General features: G+C 40.1%; 1 pseudogene; it reads right to left on the bottom strand.

The window, feature by feature from the left end:
* Positions 1-14272: 14272 nt before the first annotated feature.
* On the bottom strand, positions 14273-19387 carry LOC133924775 (myb family transcription factor MOF1-like; annotated as a pseudogene).
* Positions 19388-20455: the final 1068 nt, after the last annotated feature.

Genomic DNA, 20455 nt, shown 5'->3' with positions numbered 1-20455 from the left:
ATTCACCGGATCCTTGCACAAACATTTGATATTCTTAGTTGTATATGCTCTAACGTCTATCCTTAATTTGGTTGGTACTCTCATGAAAGACACTAAGGGCAGTCTAAATCTCACAGACAATACAAATGTGCTGAACCCTATCAAACTCATTTAACTTAGGCTTGTGAACAAAATACTTTTACCTTTGTTGTTGTCTCATACTATTCGATTTAAACCTGAATCATGCGAGCAGTAGGGATCTATAGTTGGAATCAACTATTTCCCATATCGCATTTCCTTGGTTTAGAAGATGAGCTTCAACGCGCACCTTCCAGTATGAAAAATCACGACCATCAAACAATGAAATCTTTCCACTTCTCTCCATTATCGCCTACGGATCACAAAGTCGGTTAAGGTCAACAGGTGATCAAACCGGCTCTGATACCAATTGTAGGACTGAGAAAGATGACTAGAGGAGTGTAAATAGGCGTCTTGCCAAATTCTTTCGAATCGGATGACCTTCTTCTTTTGTTTCACCTAATGCACCTAAAAAACTCAAGCGAAAGCAAAATTTAGAATAAGCAAGTTGCAATCAAGAACGCAAATGAAATCATGACTCTCATGGTTGCGTATGAACCCTAGGTTCCATTGCAACCAATTCCACGTGTCATAGCCACAAAAGATTGTAACTTGAAGGAAGAAACACTTTGATAAAAAAGAACTGAGGGAAAAGAGGCAAGGGAATTCAATACCCAATTGTGTATGTTTGTATGTGAATTTTATGACTCTAGCAACGAGAAGAGTGACTCTCATAAGGTGGAAAATTTTAGCATAAGCGCAAAAACAAAAATCACAACTGGAAACTGAGAGACTTACAAATTTGCAAGGGAACAAATAGAGGAAAACTAGGAGGTGAATACAAGCATGAGAAGAAAAATAAATTTTATTACTTCCAAAGGTCAGCCCTATTTTAAACAAATTATAAAGTTTTTTTTCTCACAAAGCTCTTACCTAATACATAGGCTAAGCACTCCCTTCCTCTCCTCTAGAAACCTAGCACAATATTCTCATATGGATAGCTCAAGGGGCTCAAGTGGCTGGTTACTCCTCTCTCATAGCCATACTTCTCTATCTATAGGCCTAGTTCCTTGATCCCTAAGTTTTCTAGCTTTTTTTCCAAAATACCCCTTTCTTGTAGTACACTCCCCCTACCATCGAGAGCATTTTCTTTCATTTTCTCCTCATTCATCGAACGACTGTGGCATCTTTTTGTCTTAGCTTCACCTCAATGCAAGCTTCGCAATGATGCCAAGTGCACTCCACACTTCCATGGTTTCGAGGCCAAACCGCGAAACCGCCTCACACGTTTTTCAAAGCGTGACTCACTGCTGCTTGCTTTGACCCTAAGCAAGCATCCCCATATTGATATGTGTACTCTATCATATGATCTTGACCGCCGATAAGTCCCTCCCATTCCCAATCCCTCGGGCCGTCTTGTCACTTGCATCAGCACCCTATTCGCTTGACTTTGTTAACTCGCTATCTTCATCCTTCATTCCAAGCTTTGCCTGACATCTATGTGCACAACCAGGACCACCCTTGACTCCGCCTGACTTTCTCGATTGTCTGGCACCAAGCACCTTGCTTAGCCCCGATCATCCCACCTTCTGTCTCTAAGTTGCATATATTACCTGAATAGCTTTAGACAAGCAAACATATATCTTCAATTCCATTATAGATTAGTCTATAATCAAAATTCTCAGTTAAAGCATATCTCAGAAATCATGAACACTGGATGATCCGATGTGCACACCTCCTGAGTGCCAGACCATCCGGTGTATGCAACTCTTTAGGCCACACAATCTTAAATTATCTCTATAGAAAATACTTTGGCATGCTCATCAACCTATCGCCGGCCCATCTGACAAGCATAACTTTGCCATACCCAAGTTTTACATCCTCTCTGTAAGAAATGCTCGGCATTCATATCCAGCATCAACGGAGCATCCAGTGAGCACTTGGCCCACCAGAGCCAACTTGCAGAGAAATACTCCAGGGTACATATCTCTCAACCGCCGAATCATCTAGTGTGCACTTGAGTTTTTGCTTTTGAGTTGCATTACTCTGGCGTGTACTTGGTTTGAACACTGGACCATCCGATGCATTCATTTTTCATAGCGTCGGATCACCCGTTGTGCACAATCTTCCTGAACTCAGAAATGCCGACTCCAATTCTTTCGCAACTTTGGTTAGTCAAGATAACCATTGTAGTATACAAACATGCCTATGCAATCTCAAAAACATAAAACTAAATCAACACACATGTCAATCACTCATCACATATAAATCAATGCTCATTCAACTTAGTTTCTCAAAATAATATGTTGATGATACAATAATTATGTCCAATTGTTCAGAGACTAGCATTTTCAACCTGAAGATTATCTTGTACTATTTTGAGTGGATGTCAGATCTCAAGATCCATTTTCACAAAAGCATGGTTTTTGTTTTTTGGGGCTGACCAAGCAACAAAAGAAAATGTGACAACATGCTCAACTGCAAATTAGGGGTCCTTCCAATTAAATATCTTGGAAACACCTATTAATGTGGTATGTGAGCTGGGTTCAGAACATCCCAATTGATGACCAACGTGTTGGTCTAGCCACTTTTGACCCTGTGGTGCAAAAACTACAAAAAAAAAAAAACTGGATCCTTAGAAAGGAAAAAATATGTCTTCAAGGGGGAGACTTGTTTTAACTAATACCTACTTGAGAAGTCTCCATGTGTATGTTATGGGCTTCTATCTCCTTCATGTTGGGACTCATGATAAGATGGACTCTATTAGATCCACATTTTTCTAGAGAGGGGCATATGATAAATTCAGATATCATATGATTAAATGGGAGGCCGCCTACAGACCAAAAGATCAAGGAGGTCTGGGTATCATCATTACATAGATTATGAATCAATTATTAATGGTAAAATGGATTTGGAAAATTCTAAAGGATGGGGATGAGCTCTGGTGCAGACTTTTAAGGGTAAAATACATGAGAGATGGAGATTTCTTTATTTCTAAGAGGAAATAATCCTCTCAATTCTGGCAAGTGCTACACAAGGTTAAGCATCTTTTTCAGTGGGGGGCTGTCTACAAGGTGCACAATAGGAACAGGATTAGATTCTGGACTACCTGGATACATGATACCCCTTAAGATCCAATTCCACGAGCTTTAAAAAATGACCTCAGATGCTACTGCCAAGGTGGCTGACTGTTTTAAGGATGATATCTTTAGAATCAATTTCAGAAGAAATCTGACACACTCTGAATTAGGGGATATGAGGATTTGAAGATGTTGGTCTACTCCATTAATTTGGATAATTTGAATGATGAAGTCCAACAGGCTCTGGAGAAGTCCAAGAACTTCACCACTAAATCCCTATATCATTTCATTTTGGATGGTGGAATAAGAAGCAAAATCATTGGGGAGATATGGAAATGCAAAGTTCCATAGAAGATAAAGATCTTCCTCTAGTAGATGTTCAATGATAGACTCCAAACTGTAACCACTATGAAGAGGAGATGCTGGAAGGGCAGTGAATACTGATGCCTCTGTGATAGAAAAGAAAATGTCGATCACATCTTCTTCCAATATGTTCTTACTAACTTCATATGAGTGTATTAAGAGAATGCTTTGGCTGGTCTGAGCAACCCAGGATCCTTGACTATACTCCTAGTTGGTTAACTCAGAAACAAGATGGTGCTTGAAAAGACCTTCCCTAACAAGCCAATTGATACTCTACTCAAAGGTCTACCTTACTTGCAGAATTGCAAAATCCTGTCTAAGGAGGGCGACAAGGAGAAGATTGATCCAGCTCTTGAACAACTTGTGGAGTGGTGCAATAACTTCTAGCCAAATTCTGTTGTCCAATATGTTATCTTTGAGTTATAATCTGACTGATGTGTTTATATGCTTACCGGTGTCGCTAGCGTTCCAAGCTTAGCATGTGTTTCTTTTGTTTTTTCTTTGGTTTGTTCTGTTGACATAGTGGCTATAAACTGTTATTTTGCTTCAATAGAAGAGAGATCTCTCTCCGTTAAAAAAATACAAAAAGTATTATTGTGTTGGTAGAAATCCTATATTGCCTCCTTCAATTACAAGCAACTAGCAAAGTGGCCCACGCTAATAGCGTGGCTAGTCTCGCTGTAATATTTTATCACGATAATCTTTAATTAAAAATTAGTATCTTTAGTTTTTATAAGGTTAGTGTCATTTAGTTACAAAATGCATAAAATTAGAAGAAGAAATAAAATTATTATAGTGGAAAAGAAAATTATTTATGCTCTAAACTTGTACACAAATCATATACATATATTGGTTTGATTCGTATACGTTTTGATCGATTGCTAAAATCGTGTGTCCGGTGTTTGCAGCCTAATCAAAATCAGAATAGGTTTATTTTGCCCACATGTTATGCCTTGTCTGTTGCTTACTTGATGTAACGATCTTGAACTACGCAGTCTTTTTTGATCTATTATCTTAATAATTTTTTTGAAAATAATAATAATATTATTATGAATTTTAGTTATTGATTAATTATATTTTACATGGACTCTTTATTCATGTATTTGATTTTTATAATAATTTAATTTTTTTGAAGACTCTATTTGATATGGATCCTCCTTCCTTTTCTATTCTAACCCCAACTTCATTTATTATTTATTTTATTTTATTTAGACACTTTATTTAGATATTTTGCTTCTCAAGTTGTATGAAAATAGAACTGCTAATTTTCCATAATTTTTAATTCCAAATTTAGCTATTTATTAATTATATTCTATATAAATCTTTATTTAATTTAGACCGTTAGATGTTTGTAATAATGAGTGATCTAGATCGATTAACATGGTTATTTCTTGATTTTGAGATCGGACATGTGGCTCCTTTTTACACTAAAATAATAATATAATACATAATAGATTAGAACTGATGGCAGTTTGGTCAGACGATGTTCTGATGACACCCTTTTGACAAACTATACGGCTCTCAGCATATGGAGTGGGCATTTGATGTTTCCACAATGTCTAAACTGGTGTAGAATCTGATGGCACTGAAGCAACAACGAAGTGAAAGGGTGCTGCAGCTTTCCACTGCGAACCCTTTCGCTGAAGGAATTCTCTAATCAAGATGGGTTTGTAATCAAGATTGGATTAATGAAAAACGAATGGAGCGAGGTATGATTGCTCGCCCACTATGACCACGGGCAGTGGGACAGATCCCTGTGGGAAGGTTAGTGTTGAAAGCCTAGAATTGTTCCAGTTCTTGAAGTTTTGCTTCTTGTCACCTTTTCAGTGCCCTTCAATGTCAAAACGCAGAAGAAAGCTTGTGGGGTTTGATGGCCTGGCCTTGCCGCTACTGTTTCCACCACACATAATGGCCAGTTCACAAAGCATGCAATGGTGTTGATGATGCTGAAGAGGGCAGAAGCCTGTGATGGCTTTTGTTTCAGTCACCGTACTTTTCCCTCTGCGATGCTCATCATGGTAATAATTTGTACTTGCACAGAAAATCTGTCAATTTTCACATTTTTTTCTTTTACAAAATATCATCTTTCGATATAAAAATAAATGAGTACATTACTACTATGTTCTCAATCACTATGTAGGACTGAGAATGATGATTAGAGTGAGGTAAAGAGACGTCTTACAATTTTTTTATAAAATAGATGACATACTCTTTGTTCATCTAACGCTTCTCAAAAATACACAAACAAAAACATAAACTTTAGAGAGATAAAACGAGAAAAAAAGTTTCAAGGTAATATTACTCTACGGATAAAATATGAAACATATAATCTATTGAAGATCATTCCATATGTCTTTGAGCACAAAAGCTTGAAACTTGAATAAAAAACAAAGTAAAAAACAGTCATCGAAAAAAACAACTGTTCATGTTGTTGGTTTAGAGACAAGGGGATTCAAGACCCTCCCAAATATATGAATATAAACGTTTATGCCTCTAGTTATAAGAAAAACAACTTTCTAATGTTGAAAAATTACAACTCAAAGGAAAAAATGATAATCAACGAGAAAATCATAACTGAAAAAGAAAAACTTGTAAACTTATAAGGTAACTAATAGTAAGAGACTAGAAGGAGGAGAATTCAAGCATATGCAAAAATATAAATATTATTACTCAAAAAGATCAACCCTATTTTAAGCGGATTACAAGGATTTTTCTCTAAAAAACTCTCACCTATTACATAGGCTAAGCACTCATTTTTATCTTCTCTAAAACCCCAACACTATGCTCTTAAATAGGTGACACAAGAGGCTCAAGTGGCTTGTTTAAATTCTCCCACAACCCTACTACTCTATTTACAAGCCTAGGAAACTTGACCCCTAAGTTTCTTAACTTATTACTAAAATATTCCTCTTTTGCAGTACACTCCTACTTACCATCGAGGATATTTTGGTCTATTTCTTGCTTCGTGAATTGAATGGCCATGACTCCTTCATGACTTAGCTTCGCCTCGACGCAAGCTTTGCGATGGTGTCATATACTCCTCCAATCCTCTCACGATTTTGAGGTCCAACCGTGAAACCCTATTCACGCTTCTCTAAGCGTGACTCGTCACTTACTTACAATTTAAGTAAACGCTCTAATATCAGCACATGTACTCAGTCTTACAATCCTGACCGCCGGTAAGTCTCTCTCGCTCCTGATCCCTCAAGCCGCCTTGTCACTTGCATCAGTATCACTTTTACTTGACTTTGTCAACACGCCGTTTTTATCCTCTGTTACATGCTTTGCTTCACCTCCACGTGTACAACTAGGATCACGCTTAACTCCGTCTGACCTTCTTGATCGTCTGGCACCAAGCACCCGTTTAGCCCCGATCACTCGCCATCGACCGTCAAGTTGTATCTGTCACCTACACACTATGAGACAAGCAAACACATTTCTCCAACTTCAACTCCAGTTAGTCCATAATCAAAATGCTCAAACGAAGCTCAAGCAATCAAGAACTCGGCAATCTTGTCAATCACTCATCACATATAAACCAAGACATATTTCAACTTGGTTTCTCAATCTCCCCCTGGATGAGTGCATTGATAATACCTCAAAGCATAAAGATTTTGGTTTGAAGAAGATATGCGCATCCAAGTAACAAAAAATAAAAATATGTCACTTGACATAAAAAAGGTTGCATAAGGCATAAGAGAGGCAAAGATAACCCAAAAACCTCAAAAGAGCAATAACAACTCAAAAACACAAAATCAAATCCTCCCCTAGATGAAAGCACATTTTTTATTTATGCAAGATTTTTCTTTGATTTGGTGCAAAATTTTCATTTCTCCCATTTTTCATTAATTTCCCACCCTTTGGCAATGCAAAAATCAAGGATAAAATATTATCAAATGCATGAACATGCAATGCTAATGAGTTTTTATTAGTATACTACAAAGCATTTATAAAATTTAGAAACGTCAAAGGGCTATGAAAAATAGAAGATGGAGCTCACAAATGCACAAAGACTAAAAAAGAAACAGTGACTCAAGAACATGAAGTTGTAGAAGCTAGATCCGAAGAATTATTTGGCGCATTTAATTTCACATAGCTGAATCATGTTCAAAGCGACCACCATATAAGCATCTACACGTGCTGAGGCAATACAAGTATTAAAAACTAGCCAACTTCAATATCAAACTAGGCAAACAAGCATTCATGACAGTAGACTTTGCAAACGCTCATATATGAAACCAAGACTTAGTTAGATCAAGTGATTTAAAACAAAATTGAGCAATTAGGCACAATTATTTTATTTTTATCCTCAAGTTGTCTCTTATCCAAACAAAGTGTCGTGCGACTAGGTACGGCAAACTCTTATCCGATCAAAGTGTCACACTACTAGGTACGACAAACACCTTGAGCCTTCAAGACAACTGTATTGGATCACATTTTAACATAAGAAACTTGATTTTTTAAGGTTATTCAATTTTTCGCAAATTACTAAAGTTTCACAAGATCAATTCAAGTAGCGTCTTTGCGACACAAGGAACACATGTTCCCCTAAGATTCTATCATGAGCTAAATATTTGACAAAAATAAAAATATAGTGTAATATTTCCCAATCCACTCACTTGAACCAAGAAGCTTAGAGTAAGATATTCATCAAACTAGCATTAACACAAACATGGACTAAGACAAAACAATTACAAATATGGCGATCAAGAATGCATCATTTCATAGTATACATGATTCATAAAATTGCTAAATTTTATCTTAAGGAAAACTAACTTACTTGAAATGTTTTATGTCAAAGTATCAAGAGGAGCCTAAGATTAAAAGTTTGCTCCACGTAACTACTCGACTTAGTCTAAATTCAAGTCTAACAATCAAAAATACTAAAGACATACAAGTCAAAGCTCAACTGCTATTATTATCTTACATGCTACGATGCAATGCAAATACAACAAAAGCTCAACTACTATTATTTCCTACGCGCAGAGGCAGACGACGAATTGGATGTCTGGTCTTGTCATCGTCAGGTACGGGAAGGAGCCAATTGTGCTCCTAAACTCCCATTGGTCCATCGTTTTACCATCTTCATTTAGATCAAGCACAGTCGAGATAGCCATCGGTGTTACCAAAGGTTTCATATCACTCATGTCGAACTTCTTCAGCAGCTCCTTGGTGTACTTCATCTGGTGGACGAATATACTCTGCTTGCTTTGCTTAATTTGGAGTCCAAGGAAGAAGTTGAGCTTGCTCATCATCGATATCTCAAACTCTCTGTTCATAGTTTCTGCAAACTTGGTACAAGTGCATAAGAAGAGCTGCTAGAAATGATATCATCTATGTAGATCTGAACAAGTAGGAAATCTTTACTATGCCTAAGAGTGAATAAAGTTTTATTAACTGACCTTATGATATACCCATGCTCTAACAAGAAAGACATAAGCCTATCATATCAAGTCCTAGGTGCTTGCTTAATCCCACACAAAGCTTTCTGAAGCTTATATACTCTATGCGGGTATTTGGTGTGTTCAAAGCCTAGGAATTGTTTGACATAGACCTCTTCCTATATGAAACCATTTAGGAAAGCATTCTTAACATCCATTTGATATAGCTTCAAACCCTGGGATGCCGCAAAAACAAGAAGGATTCTAATGGCTTCTAGTCTAGCTACCGGTGTAAAGATCTCTCTAAAGTTTATCCCCTCTATTTGAGTGAAACCCTGAGCCACTAGTCTAACCTTATTTCTCACTACAGACCCATCATCCCCCTGTTTGTTTTTGAAAACCCATTTTGTGTCTATGGTTTGAACATTATGAGGTAGCTTTACAAGGACCCAAACTTGATTTCTCTCAAAGTTTTCTAACTCTTCATGCATGGCATTGACCCAATTTGAATCAGATAAATGATGTCTAATATCATAGGGCTCAAAAGAAGCAATGAATGCAGAATTAGCAAAATGAGCATGAGAAGAGGACTTGGACCTAGTTACCCTCTCATCGAGATCTACGATCATCATATGTGGAGGATGTCACTGTTGAATGTGTTAAGGGATCTCACACCGTGAGAGAACCTACCACTCAAACACAGCTAGTGCAGGATCGAGAGCAGCTTAATTGGATGTAGAGGCTGTAGGACCCTATGCTGGAGTAGAAGTAGGAGCCAGCTCTAGAGTATGTGGGTTCGAGAGAAGTAGTGGATCATCCTCATCATCACTAAGAGTTAGAAGGCCGCTATCTACAAAGATGCTCTCACATATCTCCTGATCACCTTGCACACTCAAAGATAGAACTAGCATAGGAGGTTGATTAATCAAAAGTCACATCACATGATTCTATGATGGTGTTAGTGTCAAGATTGTAAACCCCGTAAGCATGACTATGAAAGAGAATACCCCATAAAAATATTATTGGAAGAACGCGACTCGAACTTGTCGATATTGTCACGCTTTAGGATGAAGCACCGACAACTGAAAACTCTTAAATGTGAAATCTTTGGCTTCCTCCTAAAGCGCAATACATAAGAAGTCAAATTCAAGATTGAGCGTAAAAAAAATCGATTTGAGATGTAGCACGCTATGCTAATGGCCTCAACCCAAAACTTCCTAGGAGTCTTATGCTCATCGAGCATCATCCTAGCCATCTCCACCAAAGTCCTATTCTTTCTTTCAACCATGTCATTCTACTGAGTAACGTGTGGGGAAGAAAATTAATGCTCAATACTTTGTTCAAGGTAGAAAGCATCAAAGAGATAGTTCTTGAACTCAATGTTACTATCACTGCGAATTGCTTTCAATGCACATGAGAGTTCTTTGAACAGTTTCAAATCTAAACTCTAAAAGTCTAAGAACATTTATCCTTACTTACAAAAAAGAAGACCTAAGAGTAGCGAGAGTAATCATCTACAATAACATCTACATACCACTTCCCATCCGCCGAACGAACCCGAGAAGAACCAACAGTGTTCATATTGAGAAGTTCTCCTAATCGTTTAGTCATCACTAGATTGACTGATGGGAGAGGAGCGGCAACTAACTTGCCATACCGACAAGTAGCACAAACAATGTTCTTCTCAAATTTGAGCTTGGATAATCCTCGGATCAAGCCTAGGGCACTCAAACGTGTAAGCAAATCAAAGCTCATGTGCCCTAGTCTACTATACCACATCCAAAGCTCAAAAGAAGGTTGAGTAAGTAAACACCGAGAAGAAACAGAAAACTCAAAAAAATAATCTCCAAAAACTCTCTCAACTCGAGAAATCTTGCAAATCAAAACGCTAGAAAAATCAAGAACTTGAGAAGTATTGTGCTTGATGTGCACTTCCAAGTCCTCGTCTAGCAACTGAGATACAGAAAGTAGGTTGTATCCTAGATGCTCAACCAAAGCCACATCTTTGAGAGTGAAACTAGCATGTACCTTTACAGTCCCTTTGGTCTTCACTATATCATTCTGATCATCCCCAAATGTGATGTACTCGTGATGCTTCATTGGGGTGAGGTTGGAGAACCATAATGAATATCCGGTCATGTGGCATGAACAACCGGAGTTGATGAGCCACTTGTTCTCAAGGCATCCGCCTGCCACCTATATATGAGAAGAATAGAAGGTGGATGGCTCAGTACTGAGGTTAGTTAAAAACCTCTTGGGATTCCAGTACCGGGTCATCCACCCTAAAGCAGAAATAATAGGTGTATGTAACTCAACAACAACACGCTGGGGTGAGTACCACGATGAGAAAAACATGGTCCGCCAAAGCGTTGGGACTCAAAACCTCTTACACGTGGACAAAAACTATAAGAGTCATGGTAAAATCCACGCTGGGCAACGTTTCTAGGAAAAGATTGAAAAGAGTTAGAGACTCGTAGGTAGGAGCGGGAAAAGGCTCATGTACACCAACAGAGGGACGATACATCTCCCTGGTACTCCACTCCTACTCACGCCACTTATCTCTCCTACGATGAAAGTAAAACCCAACCAAGTAACCTTTTCTCTAACAATAGGTGCAATGGTAAACTCTCTTGGAAGCTCGACTACCTATCATTCAGGGCTCCCTCATAGGTGCCCTCTTCTTAGACTATGTAGCTCTCTCTTAGGTGTGAGTTTCTTCTTTGTAGGTTGAGTTGTAGGCTTGTTCTTTTCTAGCATGGATTGTGAGACATTGATCTTGGTTTTCTCTGACTCTAAGGTAGTGGGTGAGGTGAAAACAATATTGCCAGAACTAGTGTAATCAACTGTCTCAAAGCCCAAACTCAAAGCTAACCCAGCCTTATTAGCACACATCTTGGTCTTGGCTAAGATCAAATTTATTTTTTCCTTGCCTTTTGAGTAGTTCTCCCCAAGAGAAATGAGGTACTCATTCTCAGCCATGACTTTTTCAACTTGCCCTCTAACCTAGATGAGCCTATCCTTAAGGATCATGCATGTGGGACACTTTGGCTGCACATCCGTAGAACTCTCAACACTCTCCAATCTAGATTCTAGCTCTTTAAGACGTTTATCTTTCAGTTCAATATTCTTTACAAACAAAGGATAATTCTTACAAGCACCTAAGAGAGTATACCTAGACTCCTCCTCAAGGATCTTCTTCTCGGTACTCTTAAGCTGACTGACGACTTGAGCATGCATATTCTGAAGCTCAACAAGTTCAACCATGACAATTAAACAACTCTCACATTCCTTAACATCAGGCCTAGACCTAAGTAATACAAGTTTAGTAGACGCAGACTCATGCTTAGGCCTAAGATTCTTCAATTCACACACAACTTTCTTAAATAACCTATCTTGACTAACAAAAACATCATTCAAGGTATCGAGTTGGATAAAAAGCTGGTCATAGGAAGACAATACTACGAAAGGATCAAGCTCAGGGTCGTTGTCATCCTCCATGAAGCAGAGGCCAGTGAAGTCCTTGGCCTTCTTCTTGCTCTTCACTTGCGATTCCTCCTACTCCGAGCTCTCCTCCTCGCTTGAAGAGATGTTAATGTCGCTGAGAGCCACCATGAACACCCTAGAAGCCGTCTTGATCGTTTTCTTGGTTATCTTGTCGTGATTCTTCTTAAAGAAGGGCTTCTTATTCTTCTTCTTATGCTCATTGTAGTCATGGTCGATGTCCTTCTTCTTCTTGAGCTTGGGGCAATTTGCCTTGAAGTGAGTGGTTTCACCACACTCAAAACAAGCCTGAGAATCTCATCTCCTCCAGTCTCTTCTGTTGTTGTAGAAGCGAGTGGACTTCTTTATAATGAGCGCAAAGTCCTCATCATCTAGTGCGTCTACCTGCTTCTCTATAATAGAAACCAAGAAGACAAAGCAAATCCACTCTGTGAAGTGTTAACACAAGAAAAACTAGCTCCAGCCTGATTGCCACCATTAGATCTGGAAACTAACGCTATTTTGGAGACATGGGGTTTTCGAGACCGATCCGAGCCGTCTCGACTATCTCGATGGACTTGAGCTTGCTGAAGAGTTCATCACAGTTTAACGTGTCGTAACTTGGTTACTCTTCAATGCTCGAGATCTTAACTTCACATATGCTACTATGAAGAGCATAGAGAAGTTTGATCGCTCTCTTATGGTCAGAATAGTGCAAACCACTAGTGGATCTAAGGTTGATAACAATTCTATCAAAACGAGCAAACATAGCATCCAAAGACTCTCCAGGGTTCTGTACGAACATCTGGTTTCTTGGTTGTACGTGCTCTGGCGCCTGACCTTGATCTGGTTAGTGCCATTATGAAAGACACTAAGAGTGGACCAGATCTCGCGAGCAGTACGGAGTTGCCGAACTCTGTCAAACTCATTATTACTTAGGCTAATGGACAATATATTGTGAGCCTTATTGTTGGCCTCATATTGTTCAATTTAGGTTGAAGAAAAACGAGCAACAAGAATCACATAGTTAGAGTCCATAATCTCTCATACTACACTTCATTGGCTTAGGAGATAAGCCTCCATGCGCACCTTCCAGTACGAAAAATCTCAACCATCGAAAAACGATTTTTCCCACTTTTCTCCATTGTCACCTAAGGATCACAAAGCCAGTTAAGATCAACAAGTGATCAAACTGGCTTTGATATCAATTGTAGGATCGATAACGACGACTAGAGGGGAGTGAATAGGTGCCTTACAAATTTTTTGCAAAATAGATAATCTACTCCTTGTTTACCTAACGCTCCTAAAAAACACATAAACGGAAGTATAAATTTTAGAGAGACAAAGTGAGAAACAAAATAAGATAATATGACTCCACGGATAGAATATGAACCATATGCTCTATTCAAGACCATTCTATGTGTCTTTGAGCACAAAAGCTTGAAACTTGAACGAAGAATAAAGCAAAAAGACAGACACCAAAAGAAGCAACTTTCCAAGTTGATGTTCTAGAGATAAGAGGATTCAAGACCCTCTCAAATACATGAGTATATGAACGTTTATGCCTCTAGCAACAAAAAAAAACTTTCCAAAGTTAAAAAATCACAGCTCAAAGGCAAAAACAAAAATTAACAAAAAAATCACAACAGAAAAAGAAAAACTTGTAAACTTGCAATGCAACCAATATAGAGAGACTAGAAAAAGGGGAATTTAAGAATATACAAAAATATAGATTTCATTACTCAAAGAGGCTAGCTCTATTTTAAATAGATTACAAGGATTTTTCGCTCAAAAACTCTCATCTATTATATAAGCTAAGTACTCATCTTCATCTCATCTAAACCCCTGCCACTAGGCTCTCAAATAGGTGGCACAATGGGCTCAAGTGGCTGGTTCAAACTCTCCTATAGTCATACCTCTCTATTTATAGACCTAGAAAATTTGACTTCTAAGTTTTCTAGCTTGTTACCAAAATACCATTCTCTTGTAGTATACTCATACGTACCACTAATGACATTTTGGTCTATTTCTTGCTCCGTCTATGGAATGGTCGCGACGCCTTCACGACTAAATTTTGCCTCAATGCAAGCTTCACGATGGTGACACATACTCCTCCAATCCCCCCACGATTTTAAGGTCCAACTGTGAAACCCTCTGCACGTTTCTTAAAGCGTGACTCGCCACTTGCTTACACCTTAAGCAAGCACTCTGATATCGATACGTGTACTCCGTCTTGCGATCTTGACCGCCGGCAAGTCTCTTCCGCTTTGATCCCTCATGCTGTCTTGTCACTTACATCGATATCGTTTTCACTTGACTTTATCAACACACCACTTTCATCCTTCATTTCATGCTTTGCTTAATCTCCACGTGTACAACTATGATCACACTTGACTCCGTCCGGCCTTTTTGATAGTCCATTGCTAAGCACCCGCTTATCACCCGTCATCGATCGCTCAGTTGCATCTATCACCTGCATATTATAAGACAAGAAAACACATTTCTCCAACTCCAATTTCAGTTAGTCCATAATCAAAATGCTCAAACTAAGTTTAAACAATTCAAAACTCGACAAACTAAATTAACAACATTATCAATCAATCATTATATATAAATCAAAATACATTTCAATTTAGTTTCTTTTCGATTCATCCGTTTTTCTACATTCTGCTACTGGTACAAATTTTATACTCTCTTTTGACCAGGAAATCGGTGGTCCAGATGACAAGTTTGCCCCTTTTGGAGCACCTTTCTCTCTACTCATACCGCACGCGCGCGGTTGCTCAGAACCATACACTGGGCGCAGTGAGGTACATGTTGACTACTTCTTTAATCATGCTGCTGCAGCTAGGTGCTCTACTTGTTGGTTCTGCTCAGAAGTTACAATAATTCACAGGGCAAAGCCAGATGTTTTTTTTTTTTGAAGCATCCTATGGTGAATATGTGTTTATCATTTATTTCTTCCCTATTTCCTTTGGCATGTTTTGTTGTAGGAGCGATGATGGCATGTCAGTTGGAGACCTGCTTGCACGGGAGCATGCATGCTCTATCTGTAGATCGCTGAGGAGGTTCTCCAGCGAGCACAGGACCTGTAACCTCCAAAAGGAACCAACCTAAATTATTTGGATGCTCTGAAGGGAAGAAGAGCTGGTCAACAAAAAGGGGGAAATGCAGTAGCAATTTTTGGGAAAAGAGAATCTCCTCAGGTCAGGATATTCTTTCTTGCAGCTGCAGGAACTGTCGATGTCAGCGGTAGGAAGTAGAAACAGCATTATGGGCAGCTGCACCCCACTTCTACTTCTACATTTCTTTTCTGATTTGTACATGGTATGGAATAAAAAGGGTACACTCTTTCTAGTTTGTAGACTTGGCTCAAACATGATCCACAGGGAACTTGATGTTGCCAATTTGTTGATCCCTACCCCTAGAAAGTCATCTTTCACATGATCAAACAAAAGGGGGCAAAGAAAAGATGGTTGGGGCAAGAATCTCACTTTTTCCTGTTCTTTTGTGCTCAAACCTGAAGCTGAAAGCAACAGTACGACTATGATACGCCGAAAGGAGATTGATAGCTTTCCCACTTACACATACTAGAAGTCACATGTTAATTATAAGATCATTCATGTTGCGGTCCTACTAACAAGTTGCCATTAGCTAACTCTGTAACATGGTCATGGCGCAAGGGATGTCCAAAACAAAAGGGAGGAGATTACCGACACAGGAGTCGATCGGTTTCCATGCTAACTCGAACGGTGATCTAAGATCCACAGATGGACAAGGAAAGTTCCAAGCTAACACCTGGCGCAACAAAACAGCCTGAATGACCGGAGCAGTCACTGGAGCTCCTCCTCGTCGGCGAGGCCGAGAGAATGCAGCTGCTTCCGCTCGGCGAGGAGGCCATGGCGCGGGCGCATTTTGGGTCCAGACCAAGGGACAGAGACAGTAAGCACTGCTCCGGTGGTTCGTCAGGTTCGCTCCTTGCTGCGGCAATGTTGAAGCTGCTGAAGAGTGAGCATCCGTTTCCCCCCTCTATGAAACCCTGCTGCTGCTTTACCACAAGACCCAGATGATGTGGTTCTGGTCTGCTTATCTGCTAAAAAATCCAACGAAATTGCATTTAGAAAGAGTGTGGCATAAAAGAAACAAGTACTCGTGCAGTAACTGTAAAATTCATTTTTCTACCATGAACTATACCATCAGATATGATCCTGTTGGAAATCGTTTTCTTTGCTGCAGTAAAACCGCAAGGATCGGCAGGATCTGGGGAGCGGGGTACAACAGCTACGCTATTTATATGTTTAGAAGCAAAAGGACATGTGCAGTTTTCAGAAATTTCAGTCAGAGCACAGCAAACCAGCAGAGAAGCTATAATGAGTATATTCTATCTGCACTACCATCATCATGAAAACTGCTGGGTGTAAGCAAGGTGGAGTAAATGCCTGAAACAGTGTTATGGTTTCTGTTCAAAACAACAGATTTCAAGAACAAATTTTTCGCCAGTATTCCTATGGATATGTCCTTTTGTACATATCTGGCGTTTGTACATGTAGTCAGATACTGAGGTGATATCTGCATCAGCAATCCTATAAATGTGTATCTTCTACAAAACACGCGCCAGAGATTCGGCACTTGAATGATGAATAAAGGTGATGACAAGCAAAGCACACAGTAAAATTAAAGGAGATAATGTGATTTGTGAAGAGAAAGATCGGAGTGTGAAAGCAGCAAGCAGTTAAGACAAGGGAAGATATATCTTCTTTTGATCGACTTTTCCCCATGTTTCTTTTAAACTTTAACTTTTTAGCTGATGTACCTGAAAGGTGTCAGATTCTTGCACCAAACGTCCCACGGTTTGGAGACTGGAAGCAGCAGTAGCAGCATCCCTCTGCCATCTGAGGCCCTCCTCCTTTATTCTCCTCTCCATTGCCATGGCTTGCATGTAATCATCAACGCAGTACTGGTTTCCAGCAGTCCTCTTCTCACTGATTCCTTGGCTTCCTTGCATGCCTTTGTATGCGGCTGCTTCTGTCCCCATCTTGGCCCTGTTCATCCAAAGTCCCCAGGAAAAAAGAGCAAATGGACACCAAGGGGAAAGGTGCTTTTGATTAGGTCCCAAAAAACTTGTCTTTAACTTGAACACATTTCAAAGATGGAAAAGTTACAGGCCAAGCCTTTTCAGAGGGGGGCACAGGAATTCTTTGGGGCCTTGCTCATCAGCACCACATGAGTGCTTCCTTTGCAGCTCTGCTTGCATCTCTGATGGTACCATGAAAGAAAGGGGTTTGGCTTTCCATTAGCAACATCTGAAGTGTGCAATTATTTTGTATTTAGCTTTATAGACAGAGGATTTGCATGATTAAGGTACTCATGAGAAGGGAATCAGGGATTGCTGTGTGGTTGGCAAGTGCGGCAAGCATGTGTAAAAGTGAGTTTTTTTTTTAATGAAAAGTGAGCTTAGAAACGATCCACACAAAACCACAAGGCAATGTGACCTTTGATTAACAAAACAAAATTTGGAATGGTCAGTCTACTGTGTGGTGGACGCGTGCTTTGTCCCTGAAGGTTGAATAAACAATGCAGCTAAGCAACAAAGCGTTGACAAGTATATTAATTAACAATACGACCTCGATCGTCTTATCCCAAGAAAAAGGATGAGGAGAAAATGTTGGAGGGTGATGAAGTAGGGAAAGGAGCAAGCAACCGAGGGCTTGTTTCACATCTCACCTCTTCTTCCTTCGCCAAGCCTCGCGCCTCTGTACATCTGTTCAAAAGAGCAAAAGGGCAAACTCAAAGTTTTGCATTTGCATACGCTCCTCCAAAGGGAAAACGAACGGTATATGGCCTGCAGGTGTGGACTCAGGAGGAGATCGAACCTGGAGATGGCTCTTGACATGAGATATGGTTAGCCCCTTGACGCCCATGACGCGAAGAATGAGCTTAGGTGTAGCCTCTGCAATTAACACCGGCAAGGCTGCTGAAAATATTACTAAAAAGAACAGATATACAAGAGAACACAAGCAAGATAAGAACAGAAAGACAAGAAAGGCAGAAGCACTGCATGGCATCAAGAAAAATTCTTCTGAATCTCTTAAGAACAAGAATACTACCTAAGCATCGGACAACTGAGTACTAAAAGAGAGAACTAAAACGAAGGAAGAAGAAGAACAAGTCTACAGGTTAAATTTGCAGCGATTAAAAGAAAAGAATAAAGGATGACACTAGGACCAAATTCACATCCATCAAAGTCAAGGGGCGAGACCATCAAAACAAGCATCTATAGCGCTTGAACACTACATGGGAAGCATAGCAAGGAGGAAGGAAGAAGAACGCACTGTCTTGGCCGCCGAGGCATTCTATGGCTTGCAGGAAGCTATGGTGGAGCTCGGCAGTCCATCTCATCCTGGGCTCCTTGGATCTGATGTACTGCCTCACGTTGCCATTTCTGCCGCCGCCGCCCATATCTGAACTAGCAAAGGGACCTCCCCGGAGCTCAGCAAGCCCAAGCGAGGAGAAGCAGGTGCAAGAGGAAAGAACCAAACTTTCGCTTTTGTTCTCCTCTTCACGGCTCCTCTCCCTCTCTGACTTATGTAAGCCTAGAGCTGCTGCAGCGACAATGCTGTCTCTCTCGACTGGAGATGCAATGCAACACTTGTTGCGAGAAACTGCTCCTCCTCCTCCACGCGCGCGGCTTAAACCGTGTCTCTTTCGCTCTCCTCAAAAGACGAGAGGAGGAAGGTTTATAAGCTGCTTGCTTGGCTCTTTGGTTGTTGCCATGTTGTGTTGTTTGCTCGATCTATCTTGTATGGCTTCTGTCTGCTACGTACTGGTACATAGGCTGTCTAAGTATCGTTTGGCCTGTCTAGGATTAGCGAAGCACACTGATCGAGTGACCCTACTACACTCACGAGATTTGCCCATCGTTAGCTGAATTTAATGAGCGCAGAAGAAATGGAGAGAGAGAGATGTTTCTGTATGCCATGGAAATGGATGCTGTTCTAAAACCAAAACCCTGCCAAAGCTTCTTTACAAAGGAAAAAACAGCAGGTTCTATCGTATCTCGCAGCGCGTCAGCAGTTAAGGCTCGGGAGTCAATAGCGATCTCCTATCTCTATTTTAGACCAATTTCCACTACTCTTTTCTTTCAATAGCGACCTTTGCATTGTCCGCAATGCTGCTTGCTATTCGTCGCTGACTCGCTGATGCCGAATTCTACCAGCCAATCTCTTGTATCCAACGCAAAGAAAGTATAGTGCTAGCAGGGACTACCATTCAAAAAGCAACGTACAGTGCGGTGACAAGTGAACAAATGGAAGGGGACAAAAGGGTTGCACTGGTCCAGCCACCTCACAGATCCAAGCCGACCCAACACTGAATGTACACCCCTCCCCCATCTAACCACCTGAAAACAAAACCCCATCTCCAGCAAAACATGCCATGCACGTCCTCTTGCACTGCCTAGATTGCAGTTGCAAAAAACTCCTCCTAGCCCAGATGCCAGGTCCCCAGCTCTCCAGCCAAGCCAAACAGCGTTTGACTTCGTAACTCGAGACAGCAGCAACATGGACACTCATCACTCATCAGGGAGAGAGAGATGGTGGCACCACTGCAACAGTGCAAGCGTACGTAAGGGGTGTTGAGCATATCTGCACTGTGATGATGTACCAGAGAGTAGGGGTCTGTTTGGTAAATTCTGATTCAAATTCTTTGAGGGAAATAATTCTTTAGAGAAAATGACTTTACGATGATTTTTAAACTCTATAAAGAAAGGTGATTCTGCGGAGAAAGGGAATCATATAAAATTAGTTTTTTCAGCTTCAAATATCTCGTTTATTTAAAAAATCATTCTCATAAAATTACTTAAAAGCTAAAAACTACAACTGTTGTTATTCGATAGAGTTGTTACTAATTTCATCCTAAAAGTTGATCTATGAGCTCGGCCAAACCAGCGCCAGCACACTCACGGCCTGCCGGTGGCGCCGTGCAAGAAGACGGCCACAGAATCTCTGGGGCCGGATTCTTTTGCCAAATCGTGTCACAGCGTTGGATAGGTTAGGCTAGTGCTAGCCTTTTGTCATTGCTGCGACTACTCGAGAA

This window comes from Phragmites australis, chromosome 7 (assembly GCF_958298935.1).
Source record: "Phragmites australis chromosome 7, lpPhrAust1.1, whole genome shotgun sequence".
NCBI lineage: Eukaryota > Viridiplantae > Streptophyta > Magnoliopsida > Poales > Poaceae > Phragmites > Phragmites australis.
This window is presented reverse-complemented; position numbering and strand designations above follow the sequence as displayed.